Below are 15,131 nucleotides of genomic sequence, written 5' to 3'. Positions count from 1 at the left end.
GAAAGATCTATCAAGTGGCTGTAAGGCTATTGCTCTCTGAATGCCCCAAATCCCTACAAACACTGGATTAGTTCAGATTTAGGAGCTCTAAGACATTCATAATTTTAGATTTTTAGTTGCCCATGACTGTTCCTCATTTGAGTGGGCAAAGAAGTGTAAAAAAAAACAAAAGCTCCACAGAATATTCCATTCAAACTTCCAGTAGGACACTAAAGTCATTAGTAGTAGAAAGAAACTCTAGAGGAACTCTGGTCTAAGGACTTGTGGCTTCCAGTGCAAAATGAACCATAGGAAGGTTGGTATTCCCCTGGTCTTAGCTATCTGATCCTAGGAGGGCATCCACAACTGTTTTCCACAGCTTTGGCTATCCCCTAGAGTAGAGTGAATGAACCCAGCAGGCAACTCCAGCAAGGAGTGGGGACTCCACTGTCTGTCTCTTTTTCTAGACCTGAGTGACATTCCTTTCTGCCTCGATTGTGTCTCTCTTCTTTTCCATCTTGAGGAAATTCCTATCATTTAGCAAAGCAAAGTGAGAGAGATGTGGGCATGGTGAGAAGGCTACCCCACCAGCAATCATTTGGGTCACACAGTGAATAAGAGCACTGAATCTAAAGCCAGGATGACCTGAATTCAAATCTGATCTCCCAACACTTACTAGCTGTGACCTTAGTCAAATCTGTCTTTGTCTGCCTTAGTTTCTTCATCTGTAAGATAGGAATGATATCTCCTTCACGCACAAGTGTCTTTGTGCACACTCATCATAGATGAAAGCGCACAAAGACAATCATCATCCTCGGTTACCGAGAGACTACTACTACTACTACTACTTCCCAGGGTGATTATAAAGATCAAATGAGTTTATATATATATATATATATATATATATATATATATGTATGTATATATATATGTATGTATATATATATAAGTATATATTATATATATACATAGTATTTTGCAACCCTTAAACATCTATATAAATCCTGGCTGCAAAATCTATAAGAGCAAGAGCCCATTTGTATGACAGTGGGTGTGCTATTAACCTATCTTGATTTCAGTTTTCTCAGCTGTGACATGAGGAATTTAGGCCAGATGACTTTCAAAGTCACTTCCAGCTCTGTGTATCCTATGATCCATTCCCTTAGATGAATAAGTCAAAGGTTATGAATGTACAATTTAGAAGAAGAAATGTAAGCTACCAACAACCACCCAAAATGGCGCAACATCACTAATTAGAATGCATTTCTAAGTCAATTTGAAAGTATTGACTGACAACCATCAAGTTGGGAAAGATGAGAAGGACTAGAATATTGAAAATGATGTGGGAAGACAGATATAATGATTAAAACTCTCTGGAGATCATATCTTTAATCTTATAATTATTATTTATTTACTAGCAAAAGGAAGGCCAGAGAAAGAAAGAAAAAAGAGATGCACGAGCAGCAGAGCAAGCCAAGAGCCAGAAGATGCCTCTTGAGTTCTCAGTTCCAGGAAGAAAAAGGTCCCTCTGTCAATTTATACTCCTTCCAGAGCTTCTCTGATTAGAGGAATCAGACCTCAATCAGACAAGAGTCTTCTGGACACCAAGAGTTTCTGTCTCCCCCAACCTCTTTGCCAAGTGACCCAATATGCTCCTATCTGACTGACTTTGTTACCTAAGAGAAAATTCTCTTTTACTGATAAACAAGGAGCTGGTCTCCTTGTTTAACAAAAATGAAGGCCTAGACAAATATAGGGTAGACCCCACCTAGTGTCACAGCTTGGGGAGAAACTGGTTCAATCTATAACCCTAAAATCAAATGTTTTTCAGTGGGGCTGAAAATTATTTTACAGAAAATATCCCATTCCTAAGAAAAATAATAGTACAATGAAATAAAAAAGCACTTAAAAATATCCCATTCCAACATTGATTTTCCACACAGACATGGTAATCAGTTGCTCTTAAAGCTATGAATTTGGACCACAAATTTAGGGTTAAAAGGAGCCTGAGAAGTCATTCAATCCAATCCTCTCACTTTATAGAGGAAATTAGTCTTAGAGAAGTGAAGTAATTTATCCAGTGTCACACAGGCAGTAACTAGTGGCTCTGGGATTTGAACCTATGTCCTCTGCCTTCAAAGACAGCACATTTTCCATTTCACCAATTGGTCCAAAAAACTGAAAAGCAATTTGCACATATTAGATAAGGAGAGTTATTAAATCTTTTTTATTTTTGACCACTCCTGGTTTTATACTCTTATATACTCATGATGTCAAAAGAAGACTCATGTTAAAAAATATCAATAGCATTATTTGTGATAACAAAAATCTGGAAAAGAAACCAAATGCCAGAGAATGGAGGAATGTCTATACAAATAGTGATTGTGATGGAATATTATGGTACCCTTTGTAATAATGTAATATGACAACTTGAGGAACATAGAGGAACACTTGTATGAATTGATGAGGAGTGAATCAAAAGTATAATAGACACAATAACTACAACTCTGTAAATAAACTCAGTACTAAGAGACTGGAAAACTCAGGTCAAATACAAGGAAGAATTCTGGTACTATACTATCAAAGTTAAAGTACACATAATTCCTCTCTACTAATAAGTGATAAACTACAAGGGGAAAGGATATCAAAGGATATTACCTTTGAATATCCTTTGAAGTCATTCTTTTAGGTGGTTTGACCAACTGTGGGGCATGTACTTTGTAAGATGTGTATATGGCAGGGTGGGTGTTGATTAGGTTTTGGTTGTCAAGTGTCTGTTGTGTCAAAATTTAATATATAAGAAATGAATAAATGAGTGCAACCTAGGAATGCTAGTACATTGAAAGTACAACATCAATCAATGGTTTGACGTGGTGGCCAAAAAAACTAAAAGCAATCTTGGGCCATATTTAGCAAAAATATATAAGGTTTTATACTATGTCCCAGTTGTTTCACAACTAGAATATTTTGTCAGATTTGGAACATTGCATTTTAGAATTCGGGCAGCTAAATGGTGCCGTGACTAGAACACTGGGCTTGGAATCAGGAAGACTCATCTTCATGAGTTCAAACCCAGTTGTGTTGCTTCAGCTTCCCCATCTGTAAAATGAGCTGAAGAAGGAAATAGCAAAGCATCCCAGTACCAATGCCAAGAAAACCCCAAATGCAGTCAAGAAGAATCAGACACTATAGAAAATGACGGAACCACAACAGTTTTAGAAGGGGCATCGATGAGCAGCAACATATCCAGAAGATGGCATCCAAAGTCCATGAGGACTTGAAAATCTTTTCATAAAAAATGGTTAGGGAAATTGAAATAGTTTAACATAAGAGAAGACTTGGGGTTGGTGTATAAAATATTTGAAGGACTACCAAAGATTTTACTTCAAAAATTAGATTTGTTCAGCACAGGCCCTGAAGGCAGAATTATGGTGCCTGGATGGAAGTTATAGGTAGGAAGAATTTAGTTCTATTTAAGAAGAAAAAAAAGATTCTAACAATTAGAGTTATATACAAATAGAACGGGCTGCCTGGGAAGGTAGGGGAATTGGGGAAACAACTCCATTCCCCATCCCTGGAGGTTTTCAAGAAGAGTCAGTCCCTTATGGGATTATTGTATATGGAATTCATATTTTGGGAAAGAATTGCACTAGCTGGTCTCTAGAGTTCCCTTGAGTGCTTAAGATTTTATGTCTACTTCAGTCTACTTCACGGGTTTTTTATGAGGCTCTAACAAGATTCATGAATATTTGAAGGATGTTCTCCTATGATGACCCATCTATTGTTTTTCCTTCATTTTCAAAGAGGACCAATAATATCACTGGATGTGCTAGTAGTGAATTGGATTTAAGAGAACCAGAGTTGTAGAAAGGCATCAGTCTCACTCTCTCTTTCAGAATTCTCCAAGTCCAGTGAAAGGACAAAAATCAGTTTGGGATGCAGTGGATGACCTTGGAGTCTTCAGTTTCTGACCAGGCTCAAAATGTGCTCCAGAGAACCTGCTTCTGCCATCTCCGTGGCCATTGGAATAAATTGCTCTCCTCTTCCTGTTGCACGTAGGAAAGTCTTCATATGCTTGGAGTAGACATCCCCCTAATTCACCATTGACTTGAGGTCTGTTGGTTACCCTCCACCTGACTTAGCCCATCTGCCAAGAAAGTTTTCCTAAGGTGTGGCCACGGGCCTGCTACAGCTTCTTGGAACCACAAGTGAGAGCTGAGTGATGGGTAGACACCAAAGGTGGATGAGCAGCCCTGAAAAGGGCTCAGCAAGCCGTCCCACTAGAAATGCTGGTCCTCCCTGAACACCACACCCATCCATCTATACTTTATAAGTATGAACACCCCATAAGACTGCTTGATGCACCTAAAGGTCAAGTCACTTGTCTAAGATGACATAACTGGTTTGGGTGGCCAGATTTAAATCAGGATTTCCGGACTGCAAGTCTAGAATTTGATACGTTCTATCATGGTGTTTCTTAACAAAATGAAACACTATATGTAAAAGTGCTTTTCAGGCTATAAAGCCCTATAGAGATTAAGGGATGATGGGTGACTGTGGTGGCTGAGATAAACTCAGCCCTAGGGAAAGAGTTTCTCCTGAGTTGCTCTTTAAGATTCAGATGTAAATGTGGTGTCTGTGACAACCAAGGTTAAATTCAACCTCTGGCTCTAGTGAAATTAAAAGATCAAAACAGATCAAGCCACAGAAAGAGCTATACCCCCCACAGTCCAACTTTTACCAATGACTCTAGGCCCTTTCTATCGACTTCTTTCCCAGCCGTGGCACAAAGACTTTTCTCCAGTTTGCAGACTAGCTTTGTCATCTGATGCTGGTAATCTGTCTGGGCTCATTTGTCCTAATTCCTTGGGGCTGAATCGTGACTCTCCTTGTCAAACTCTGTGTTAACTCCTTAAAAGAAAAAACAGGCAAAATTGTTCAGTGTAATGTTTTGGCTTTCAGTTAAGGTAAAATTCACTTTGACAGGGAGATTGGGCTCTACGAAGAGACCAAGAGTAGAAAGAGAATCTTTGGTCTGACTGTCTCCTGGGCAGACCTAAAATAGGGTCAAATTGGCATCCTTCCTCATTCTAAACTCCCTCCTCCCCATCTGTAATCTGTACATAAACATAGAAACTGAATGCTGCAGGACTTTAAAGATCAATGGTTTCCAAACTTTTTGAATCACAAACTCATATTTTTTTTAAAAAATAAGCATTCTCCATTCCCAACATTTCCAGTATGCATAGATTGGTTTATTAATTATGTTCATATACTATTTCATTAATCATTAATATATAATAAAACTTTCACAAAATATAAATTTCTATAAGATGATGTTAAGATGAAATAATATTTGATCTTAGAGTCAAATGGGGGGGGCAGAGTCAAGATGGCGGCTTGGCAAGCAGCAAAAGTTCAGACCTCGTGGAAGACCCTTCCTTACCGATACAGACTGAATGCTCCTAGGGCACCGAAATCCAAGCTGAACAATAGGACAGAAGCGGGGAACCCTCCTTCTGGACTCAAATCAAAAGGTACGCCCCCCAAAAGCCGGAATCTGAGACTACTCAGGGCTAAGGGGAAGGCAGAGAGAAGGTCCCAGGACCCCTCCCCCACAACCCAGAGCGCTGAGCCTGCAGCAGCAGCGGGAACCTCTGAGCGGGCAAAGGTGCTGCTTTGGAGGGTCTACCTTGTGAGCAGCGGGGTGCCGGGCTCGGAGCATCCAGCTTGGACAGTGGAGAAGAAGCCAGGGAGAGACGGGGCCATGGCTGGGTCCTTCCATCGGGCTCCAGGCTCACCCTTGCTCGGGACACATCCAGACCAATCCAGTTGAACCTAATTCCATCAGGACTCTTCAGAGTTTAGGGGGGCGGGCAAAGGCACTTGGGGACAGCGGAGAAGCAGCTGGAGAGAACTGGAGAGAGCCTGGGCAGCCCAGCCTTCCAGGAGTCTTCAGAGCCTCAGAGCTTCATACCACATACAGCCCAACCCACTTGAACTCAATCCAATCAAAAGCCTCCAGAGGACAGGGAAGCTAACATTCTTCCCCTAGAGACCATACCAAGAGATCTGACAAAGCTCCAAGAGGGGAGACTGACAGCCCCAAAACCAAAACAAAATGAGAGGAGCAAGAGCACAGCCAAATACGGGGAGCAAAGAAGGGATAAACTCGAGCAAACAACAGAAGAAAAGAAAGAAATTACAATAGACAGCTTCTGCACAGCTGATGAGCAAAGAGCGAATGAAACAGAGGGGGAGGACCCAGCAAAGGAAAAATCAGAAATCCCAGCGAATTGGATATAGGCTTTGGAAGAACTCAAAATGCAATTCAAAACACAATTAAGAGAGGCTGAAGACAATTGGGAAAAGAACTTAAAAACTAAGATAAGTCATCTGGAAACAGAAAATAGTGTCTTGAAAGCCAAAATCAACCAGCTGGAAAATGAGGCAAAGGAGATGAAAGATGAGGTGAAGAAGATGAAAGATGACCTCCAAAGAAAATCCGACCAAAAGGAAAAGGACGACCAGAAAACTAAGGATGAAATCCAGTCTTTAAGAACCAGAATACAACAATTAGAATCGAGCGACCTCACAAGGCAGCAGGACTCTATAAAACAAAACCAAAAGAATGAAAAAATTGAGGAAAATATGAAGCATTTCATTCACAAAACAGAGGATTTAGAAAATCGTTCAAGGAGAGACAGTTTAAGAATTATTGGCCTACCAGAAGACCATGACAAAAGAAAAAGCCTGGACATTATATTACAGGAAATTGTTAAAGAGTCAAATAGGGATCCATTGGAGTATTGTTGTTGTTTATCCTTCATTTTCAAAGAGGACCAATGACATCACAGGGCGATTTTTAAAAAACATTTTATTTGGTCATTTTCATACATTGTTCATTGGAAACAGATCATTTTCTTTTCCTCCCCCCTAACCCCCCACTACGGACGTGCAATTTGTCTGGGTATTACATGTGTCCTTGCTCTGAACCTATTTCCTTGTTGTTGTTATTTGCATTAATTAGGGTGCTCATTAAGCGTCTCTCCTCGATCATGTCCCCTCAACCTCTGTAGTCAAGCAGTTGCTTTTCCTCGGTGTTTTTACTCCCTCAGTTTGTCCTCTGCTTGAGGATAGTTTTTTGTTTGTTTGTTTTTTGTTTTTTTTCCTTGTAGATCACTGCAGGTTGTTCAGGGACACTGTAAAGCCATTACTGGAGAAGTCCATTATGTTCTCTTGTACCACAGTGTCTCAGTCTCTGTGTACAATGTTCTCCTGTTCTGCTCCTCTTACTCTGCATCACTTCCTGGAGGTTGTTGTAGTCTCCATGGAATTCCTCCACTTTATTATTCCTTTTAGCACAATAGTATTCCATCACCAACAGATACCACAATTTATTCAGCCATTCTCCATTTGAAGGGCATCCCCTCATTTTCCAATTTTTGGCCACCACAAAGAGTGCAGCTATGAATATTCTTGTACAGGTCTTTTTCCTTATTATCTCTTTGAGGTACAAACCCACCAGTGCTATGGCTGGATCAAAGGGCAGACAGTCTTTTATCGCCCTTTGGGCATAGTTCCAAATTGCCCCCCAGAATGGCTGGATCAATTCACAACTCCACCAGCAATGCATTAATGTCCCTACTTTGCCACATCCCCTCCAGCATTCATTACTTTCCTTTGCTGTCATGTTGAACAATCTGCTAGGTGTGAGGTGATACCTCAGAGTTGTTTTGATTTGCATCTCTCTGATTATAAGAGATCTAGAACACTTTTTCATGTGCTTATTAATAGTCTTGATTTCTTTAACTGAAAATTGCCTATTCATGTCCCTTGCCCATTTTTTAATTGGAGAATGGCTTGATTTTTTGTACAACTGGTTTAGCTCTTTATAGATTTGAGTAATTAGACCTTTGTCAGAGGTTTTGTTATGAAGATTATTTCCCAATTTGTTGCTTTCCTTCTAATTTTAGTTACATTGGTTTTGTTTGTACAAAACCTTTTTAATTTGATGTAGTCAAAATTATTTATTTTGCATTTTGTGACTCTTTCTAAGTCTTGCTTGGTTTTAAAATCTTTCCCTTCCCAAAGGTCTGACATGTATACTATTCTGTGTTCACCTAATTTACTTATAGTTTCCTTCTTTATATTCAAATCATTTGCCCATTCTGAGTTTATCTTGGTGTAGGGTGTGAGGTGTTGATCCAAACCTAATCTCTCCCATACTGTCTTCCAATTTTCCCAGCAGTTTTTATCAAGTACTGGGTTTTTGTCCCAAAAGCTGGGGTCTTTGGGTTTGTCAAAGACTGTCTTACTGAGGTCATTTACCCCAAGTCTATTCCACTGATCCTCCTTTCTGTCTCTTAGCCAGTACCAAATTGATTTGATGACCACTGCTTTGTAATATAGTTTGAGATCTGGGACTGCAAGGCCACCTTCCTTTGTATTTTTTTCCATTATTTCCCTGGATATCCTTGATCCTTTATTCTTCCAAATGAACTTTGTTATGGTTTTCTCTAATTCAGTAAAATAGTTTTTTGGTAGTTCAATGGGTATGGCACTAAATAGATAGATAAGTTTGGGTAGGATGGTCATTTTTATTATGTTAGCTTGTCCCACCCATGAGCAATCAATGTTTTTCCAATTGTTTAGATCTAGTTTTAATTGTGTGGAGAGTGTTTTATAGTTGTGTTCATCTAGTTCCTATGTTTGTCTCTGCAGATAGATTCCTAAGTATTTTATATTGTCTCGGGTGACTTTAAATGGAATTTCTCTTTCTAATTCTTGCTGCTGAACTGGGTTGGAGATATATAGAAATGCTGATGACTTATGTGGGTTTATTTTGTATCCTGCAACTTTGCTAAAGTTGTTGATTATTTCGATTAGCTTTTTGGTTGATTCCCTAGGATTCTTTAAGTAAATCATCATATCATCCGCAAAGAGTGACAGCTTGGTCTCCTCATTGCCAATTTTAATACCTTCAATTTCTTTTTCTTCTCTAATTGCTACTGCTAGTGTTTCTAGTACAATATTAAATAATAAAGGTGATAATGGGCATCCTTGTTTGACTCCTGATCTTATTGGGAAGGCTTTGAGTTTTTCCCCATTGCAGATGATGTTTGCTGATGGTTTTAGGTATATACTGTTTATTATTTTTAGGAAAGGCCCTTCTATTCCTATATTTTCTAATGTTTTCAATAGGAATGGGTGTTGTATTTTGTCAAAGGCTTTTTCTGCATCTATTGAGATAATCATGTGATTTTTGTCGGTTTGCTTGTTTATATGGTCAATTATGTGGATGGTTTTCCTAATATTGAACCATCCTTGCATTCCTGGTATGAATCCTACCTGATCATAGTAGATAACCCTTGTGATGACTTGCTGGAGTCTTTTTGCTAGTATCCTATTTAAGATTTTTGCATCTATATTCATTAGGGAGATTGGCCTATAGTTTTCTTTCTCTGTTTTTAACCTGCCTGACTTTGGGATCAGTACCATGTTTGTGTTGTAAAAAGAATTTGGTAGAACCCCTTCTTGGCTTATTCTGTCAAATAGTTTGTATAGTATTGGGGTTAGCTGTTCTTTGAATGTTTGATAGAATTTATTTGTGAATCTGTCTGGACCTGGAGATTTTTTCTTAGGGAGTTCTTTGTTCAATTTCTTTTTCTGATATGGGGTTATTTAGGTTATTTATTTCTTCTTCTTTTAGTCTAGGCAATTTATATTTTTGTAAGTATTCATCCATATCACTTAGATTGCCATATTTTTTGCCATATAATTAGGCATAGTAGTTTTTAATGATTGCTTTGATTTCCTCTTCATTAGAGGTGAGGTCTCCCTTTTCATCTTGGATACTGTCAATTTGTTTTTTTCTTTCCTTTTTTAAATTAGACTGACTAGTACTTTGTCAATTTTATTTGTTTTTTTCAAAGTACCAGCTTCTAGTCTTATTTATTAAATCAATAGTTCTTTGACTTTCAATTTTATTAATTTCTCCTTTGATTTTTAGTATTTCTAATTTAGTCTTCATCTGAGGGTTTTTAATTTGTTCACTTTCTAGTTTTTTTTATTTGCATGCCCAATTCATTGACCTCTACCCTTCTTAATTTGTTTATATATGAACTCAAGGATATAAATTTCCCCCTGAGTACTGCTTTGGCTGCATCCCATAGGTTTTGAAAGGATGTCTCATCTTTGTCATTTTCTTCAATGAAGTTATTAATTGTTTCCACGATTTGTTCTTTAACTAGCTGGTTTTGGAGAATCATATTGTTTAATTTCCAATTAATTTTTGATTTATCTATCCATGTACCCTTACTAATTATTATTTTTATTGCATTGTGGTCTGAGAAGGTTGCATTTATTATTTCTGTCCTTTTGCACTTGTTTGCAATGATTTTGTGCCCTAGTACATGGTCAATTTTTGTGAATGTACCATGTACTACTGAAAAGAAGGTATATTCCTTTTTGTCCCTATTTATTTTTCTCCATATGTCTACTAACTCTAATTTTTCTAAGATTTCATTTGCTTCTCTCACCTCTTTCTTATTTATTTTTTGATTTGATTTATCTAGTTCGGATAGGGGAAGGTTCAGATCTCCCACTAGTATAGTTTTTCTATTTCATCCTTGAGCTCCTCTAGTTTCTCCTTTAAAAATTTGGCTGCTCTGCCATTTGGTGCATGCATGTTGAGTACAAATATTTCCTCATTGTCTATACTGCCTTTTATCAGGATGTAATTACCTTCCCTATCTCTTTTAACTAGATTTATTTTTACTTTGGCTTTATCTGATATCATGATTGCTATTCCTGCCTTCTTTTTATCATTTGATGCCCAATAGATTTGGCTCCATCCTCTTACTTTCACCCTATGCGTATCTACCTTCCTCATGTGTGTTTCTTGCAGACAGCATATGGTAGGGTTTTGGATTCTAATCCATTCTGCTATTCGCTTGTGTTTTATGGGTGAGTTCATTCCATTCACATTCAGAGTTATGATTACTAGCTGTGTATTTCCCAGCATTTTGATTTCTACTCCTGGTCCTGCCATTCTTTCACTATTTCCTTCTATACCAATGTTTGTTTATAGTCAGTCCCCCCATCCACCCCTTATTTTACTTCCCTTTCTACCCCCCTCCCTTCTTATTCCCTCCCTTATTTTCCCCTGTAGTCTTTTTAAAATTTCCCCCCCTCCCTCTCCTTGTACTGCTTCCCTCCCCACCAGTCCATTTTTTACCCTTCTACTCCCCTATAAGGCGCAAATCTATTCTCTTCCCCAATGGATTGGATTGTTCTTCCCTCTTTGGGTCAGTTTCAAAGTATGTAAGAGTTGAGTATTTCTTATCTCCAATCTCTTTACCCTTCCAGTGTATCGATGTTCTCCCCCCTCCCGCCATGAGCTTCTTTGTGACATATAAATTTACCCCCATTTGTTTCTTTTCCTATTTCTTTTAGTCATAACCTCTTTTCTTTTTTAGCTCTAGTCATGTATATATATATATATATATACATACACATGTATATGTATTTATGCATGCATATATCTATATACCTATTTATGTCTTGTCCTTTCATCCTATACAGTTTGTCACTGTTCCCTCTGAGTGCAATTATTCTAGCTGCTCAGGTGATAGCAACAGTTTTTAAGAGTTACCAATGACCTCTTTTCTTATAGGGATACATATCATTTTAACTTATTGAGTTTCTTAAAAAATTTTTGTTGTTGTTTTGTTTGTTTGTTTTTCTCCCTCTTTTTTAATTGCCTTTTGATGATTCTCTTGAGTTCTGTGGTTGGACATCAAATTTTCTGTTCAGGTCTGGTCTTTTATTTATGAATGCTTGGAACTCTTCTGTTGTGTTGAATGACCATACTTTCCCCTGTAAGAATATAGTCAGTTTTGATGGGTATTTTATTCTTGGTTGTAGACCTAGTTCCCTTGCTTTCTGGAATATCCTATTCCATGCCTTTTGGTCCTTCAGTGTGGAGCAGCCTGATCCTGTGTTAACCTCACCGTGTTTCCATGGTATCTGAATGGCTTCTTCTTGGCAGCTTGTAATATCTTTTCTTTCATCTGATTATTTTTGAATTTGGCTATAACATTTCTTGGTGTTGTCAGTTGGGGATTAAATACAGGGGGTGATCTGTGGATTCTTTCAATCTCCACTTTCCCCTCTTTTTCTAGGATCTTGGGACAGTTTTCCTGGATAATTTCCTCTAGTATTATGTCCAGGCTATCACAAGGCCATTTCTTGATTCAGTTGTCAACTGGATTTAAATGAGGCAGAGTTGCACAAAGTAGTCAGCCTCACTCTCTCTTCCAGAGTCATTGCAGTCTAGAGTCAACACAGAAGTCGGGACAACTGAACATGGGTGCAGCGGATGACCTTGGCATCTTTGATGCCTGATGATGCTCTAGTCACTCCACGGTGTCCTCTTCAGTTGCTTTCATGGCTACTGGAATAAATTGGAAGCCTTTACAGGCTTGAGGTAGACGTTCCTCCCTAAATCACCAATGGATTTGAGGCTCATTGGTTCCCCTTAGTATGGTTATACTGGGATGTGGCCACTGCACATGCTACACTTTTTTTGGAGCTTTTTGGAGCCATGGGTAGGAGAAATTCTTTGAAGTATAGTGAGTCAGGGAGCAGCATGGTCAGAACAGCCTTTTAGAAAAATTGTTTTGGAACCATGTGGAGGATGAAATGGAGAGGTAAGAAAGTGAGTCAGGAAAACAAATGAGTAGGCTTTTTTTTAATGGTTCAGTTGAGAGATTATGAGGTCCTGAACTAAGATGGTGGTTGTGTTAGTACTGAGAATGGAGAGATATGGAAGTAGAAATCCTTATATTTAGAGGAAGAATAAGGACCTGAAGATGATTCCAAATTTGTGAGCTTAGGGATTGAAAGTATAGTAGTGACTTCCATGGAAATAGAGAAGGAGAAGCTGGGTGGCTCAGGGTATTGAGAACCACATCCAGAGACAGAAGGTCCTGGGTTCAAATCTTACCCCAGACACTTCCTAGCTGTGTGATTCTGGGCAAGTCACTTAACCCTAATTGCCTAGCCCTTCCTGCTCTTCTGCCTTTTAACCAATACTTAGTATCCATTCTAAGAGAGAAGGTAAGATTTTAAGGGGTGGGATGGGTGGGGCGAGTTGCTGGACTCATCTGAGGCTGCTTATTCTCTATTCCATCCAAAATGGAAAAGGATAGGCAACACTTCTACTCATTAGCCACTGTTCCCTAGAATTTGTAATAGAGGAGAGACAATCTGGGCATAGTCTGAAATGCATTCTAGATCATGGAAAAACAGATTTCAAGTAATTCAGAGGAAAAATAGGTGGCAGCTCATTGTTTGAATGCTTCAGGGGGAGCCAACCAAGAGGCATGAAAATAACCCATTATAAATATGAACTCATTTGATCCTTATAACATTCCTAGGAAGTAGTTGCTCTTATTGTCCCCATTTTATTTGAGGAAATTGAAGCAAGCAGAGGGTAAGTGACTAATTCTCTCTGTTCCCCACCATCCCAGGTTACAGAGTTAGTAAATGTCAGTGACTGGATTTGAACTCAGGTCTTCCTGGATTGAGCTCAGTACTCTGTCCACTACACAATCAAATGGGAGATACATAAGAAAGATGTTCTGAATACACAAAGGGAAACAACAGTTCCAGTGAGAAAGAGAAATTGGATTTTTTTGAAGACTCTCATTCTGATGAGAATGCTGAGGGAATTCACCAGCCAGTTTAGATGCCTTCCAGGAAGTTGATCCCCAAGATAAGTAAGGAGATGTTTAGAGACCAGAAAATTACCCTTGATGAATTCATGTCACCTGGTGCAGATGGACAATATCCTCAGAACACATCATGACAGGCTAACTTCATTTCCTTTTGTCAGTATTTAATGATAATTATAACAGCACACATTTATATAAACTTACTCTGTGCCAGGCACCATGCTATGTACTTTACAAATATTATCTCATTTTGTCCTCACAAGAACCCAGGGTGGTAGGTGCTATTATTATTCCCATTTTACAGATGAGAAAACTAAGGCAAATAGAGGTTGATTGATTGACTTGCTCAAGTTTACTCTGCTAGTTTGGATTTCAGGACAAATTTGAACTGGACTCAGACATTTCCCAACTGTGTGACCCTGATATAAATATGAAATAATATCTGATCTTAGAGTCAACCGGGATCCTTTGGAGTATTATTGTTGCTCATCCTTCATTTTTGAAGACAACCAATGACATCATGGGGTGGCATCTTGACTTGCTTGTCAACTGGATTTGAAGTGAGGTCTGGTCTTCCTGACTCCAAGACTAGAACTTTATGCATTGCACCACTTAGGATTACTAAAATAGGAGATGAAGGAAATGATGTAGATATAGAAGTTGTATTTATTTACCCATCTAGCTATCTTATCTGGGCAAACATTTTTTTATTTCTCCTTAATGCCCCCACTGAACAATAAAAAATTTAAAAGAAAGATAATCTTCCATAACAAATATGCATAGCCCAGTAAAATAACGACTGTGTCTAAAACTATGTAGCTTCTCTGCATTTTAAGTTCGTCATCTTTCTAGTAGGAGATGGACAGCATGAGTCATCTAAAGTCCTTTGGTTACCTGGTTTATTATTGACTTGATCAGAGTTACAAGATTTTCTGAAGTTATTTTTCTACATAACATTGTCATTGAATAAATTGTCCTCCTGCTCACTTAATCACATCCATTCATAGAGTTCTTCCTATTTCCTCTGAAACTGTCCTTTTAAAATTTCTTATGGTACAATAATATTCCATTATATTAATTAATGTTAATTAATATATTAATAATTTCCTTAGTCATTCCCCTACAGGTGAGCATCTCTTCTGTTTGCATCCCAGGGCTCTAAATATAATCTTTGCTATAAATGTTTTTATAAATGTGCGTCTTTTTCCTCTTGCTCTAATAATCTCTTTGAGGTATTGGCCATAGTTCTATATTTAGGTCAAAGGATATTGCATACTTTGAGGACTATGGGGGCATAGTTTGAAATTACTTTTCATAATGATTGGAATAATTCACAATTCCATCAACAGTGCATCAGTGTGTCTGTTTTCCCACAGCCCTTATAACTTTGTCATTTTCCTCATTTAGCCTGTC

Source organism: Monodelphis domestica, chromosome 2 (genome assembly GCF_027887165.1).
Source record: "Monodelphis domestica isolate mMonDom1 chromosome 2, mMonDom1.pri, whole genome shotgun sequence".
NCBI lineage: Eukaryota > Metazoa > Chordata > Mammalia > Didelphimorphia > Didelphidae > Monodelphis > Monodelphis domestica.
The sequence above is the reverse complement of the archived record's forward strand: the minus strand, read 5'-3'. Positions refer to the sequence as shown.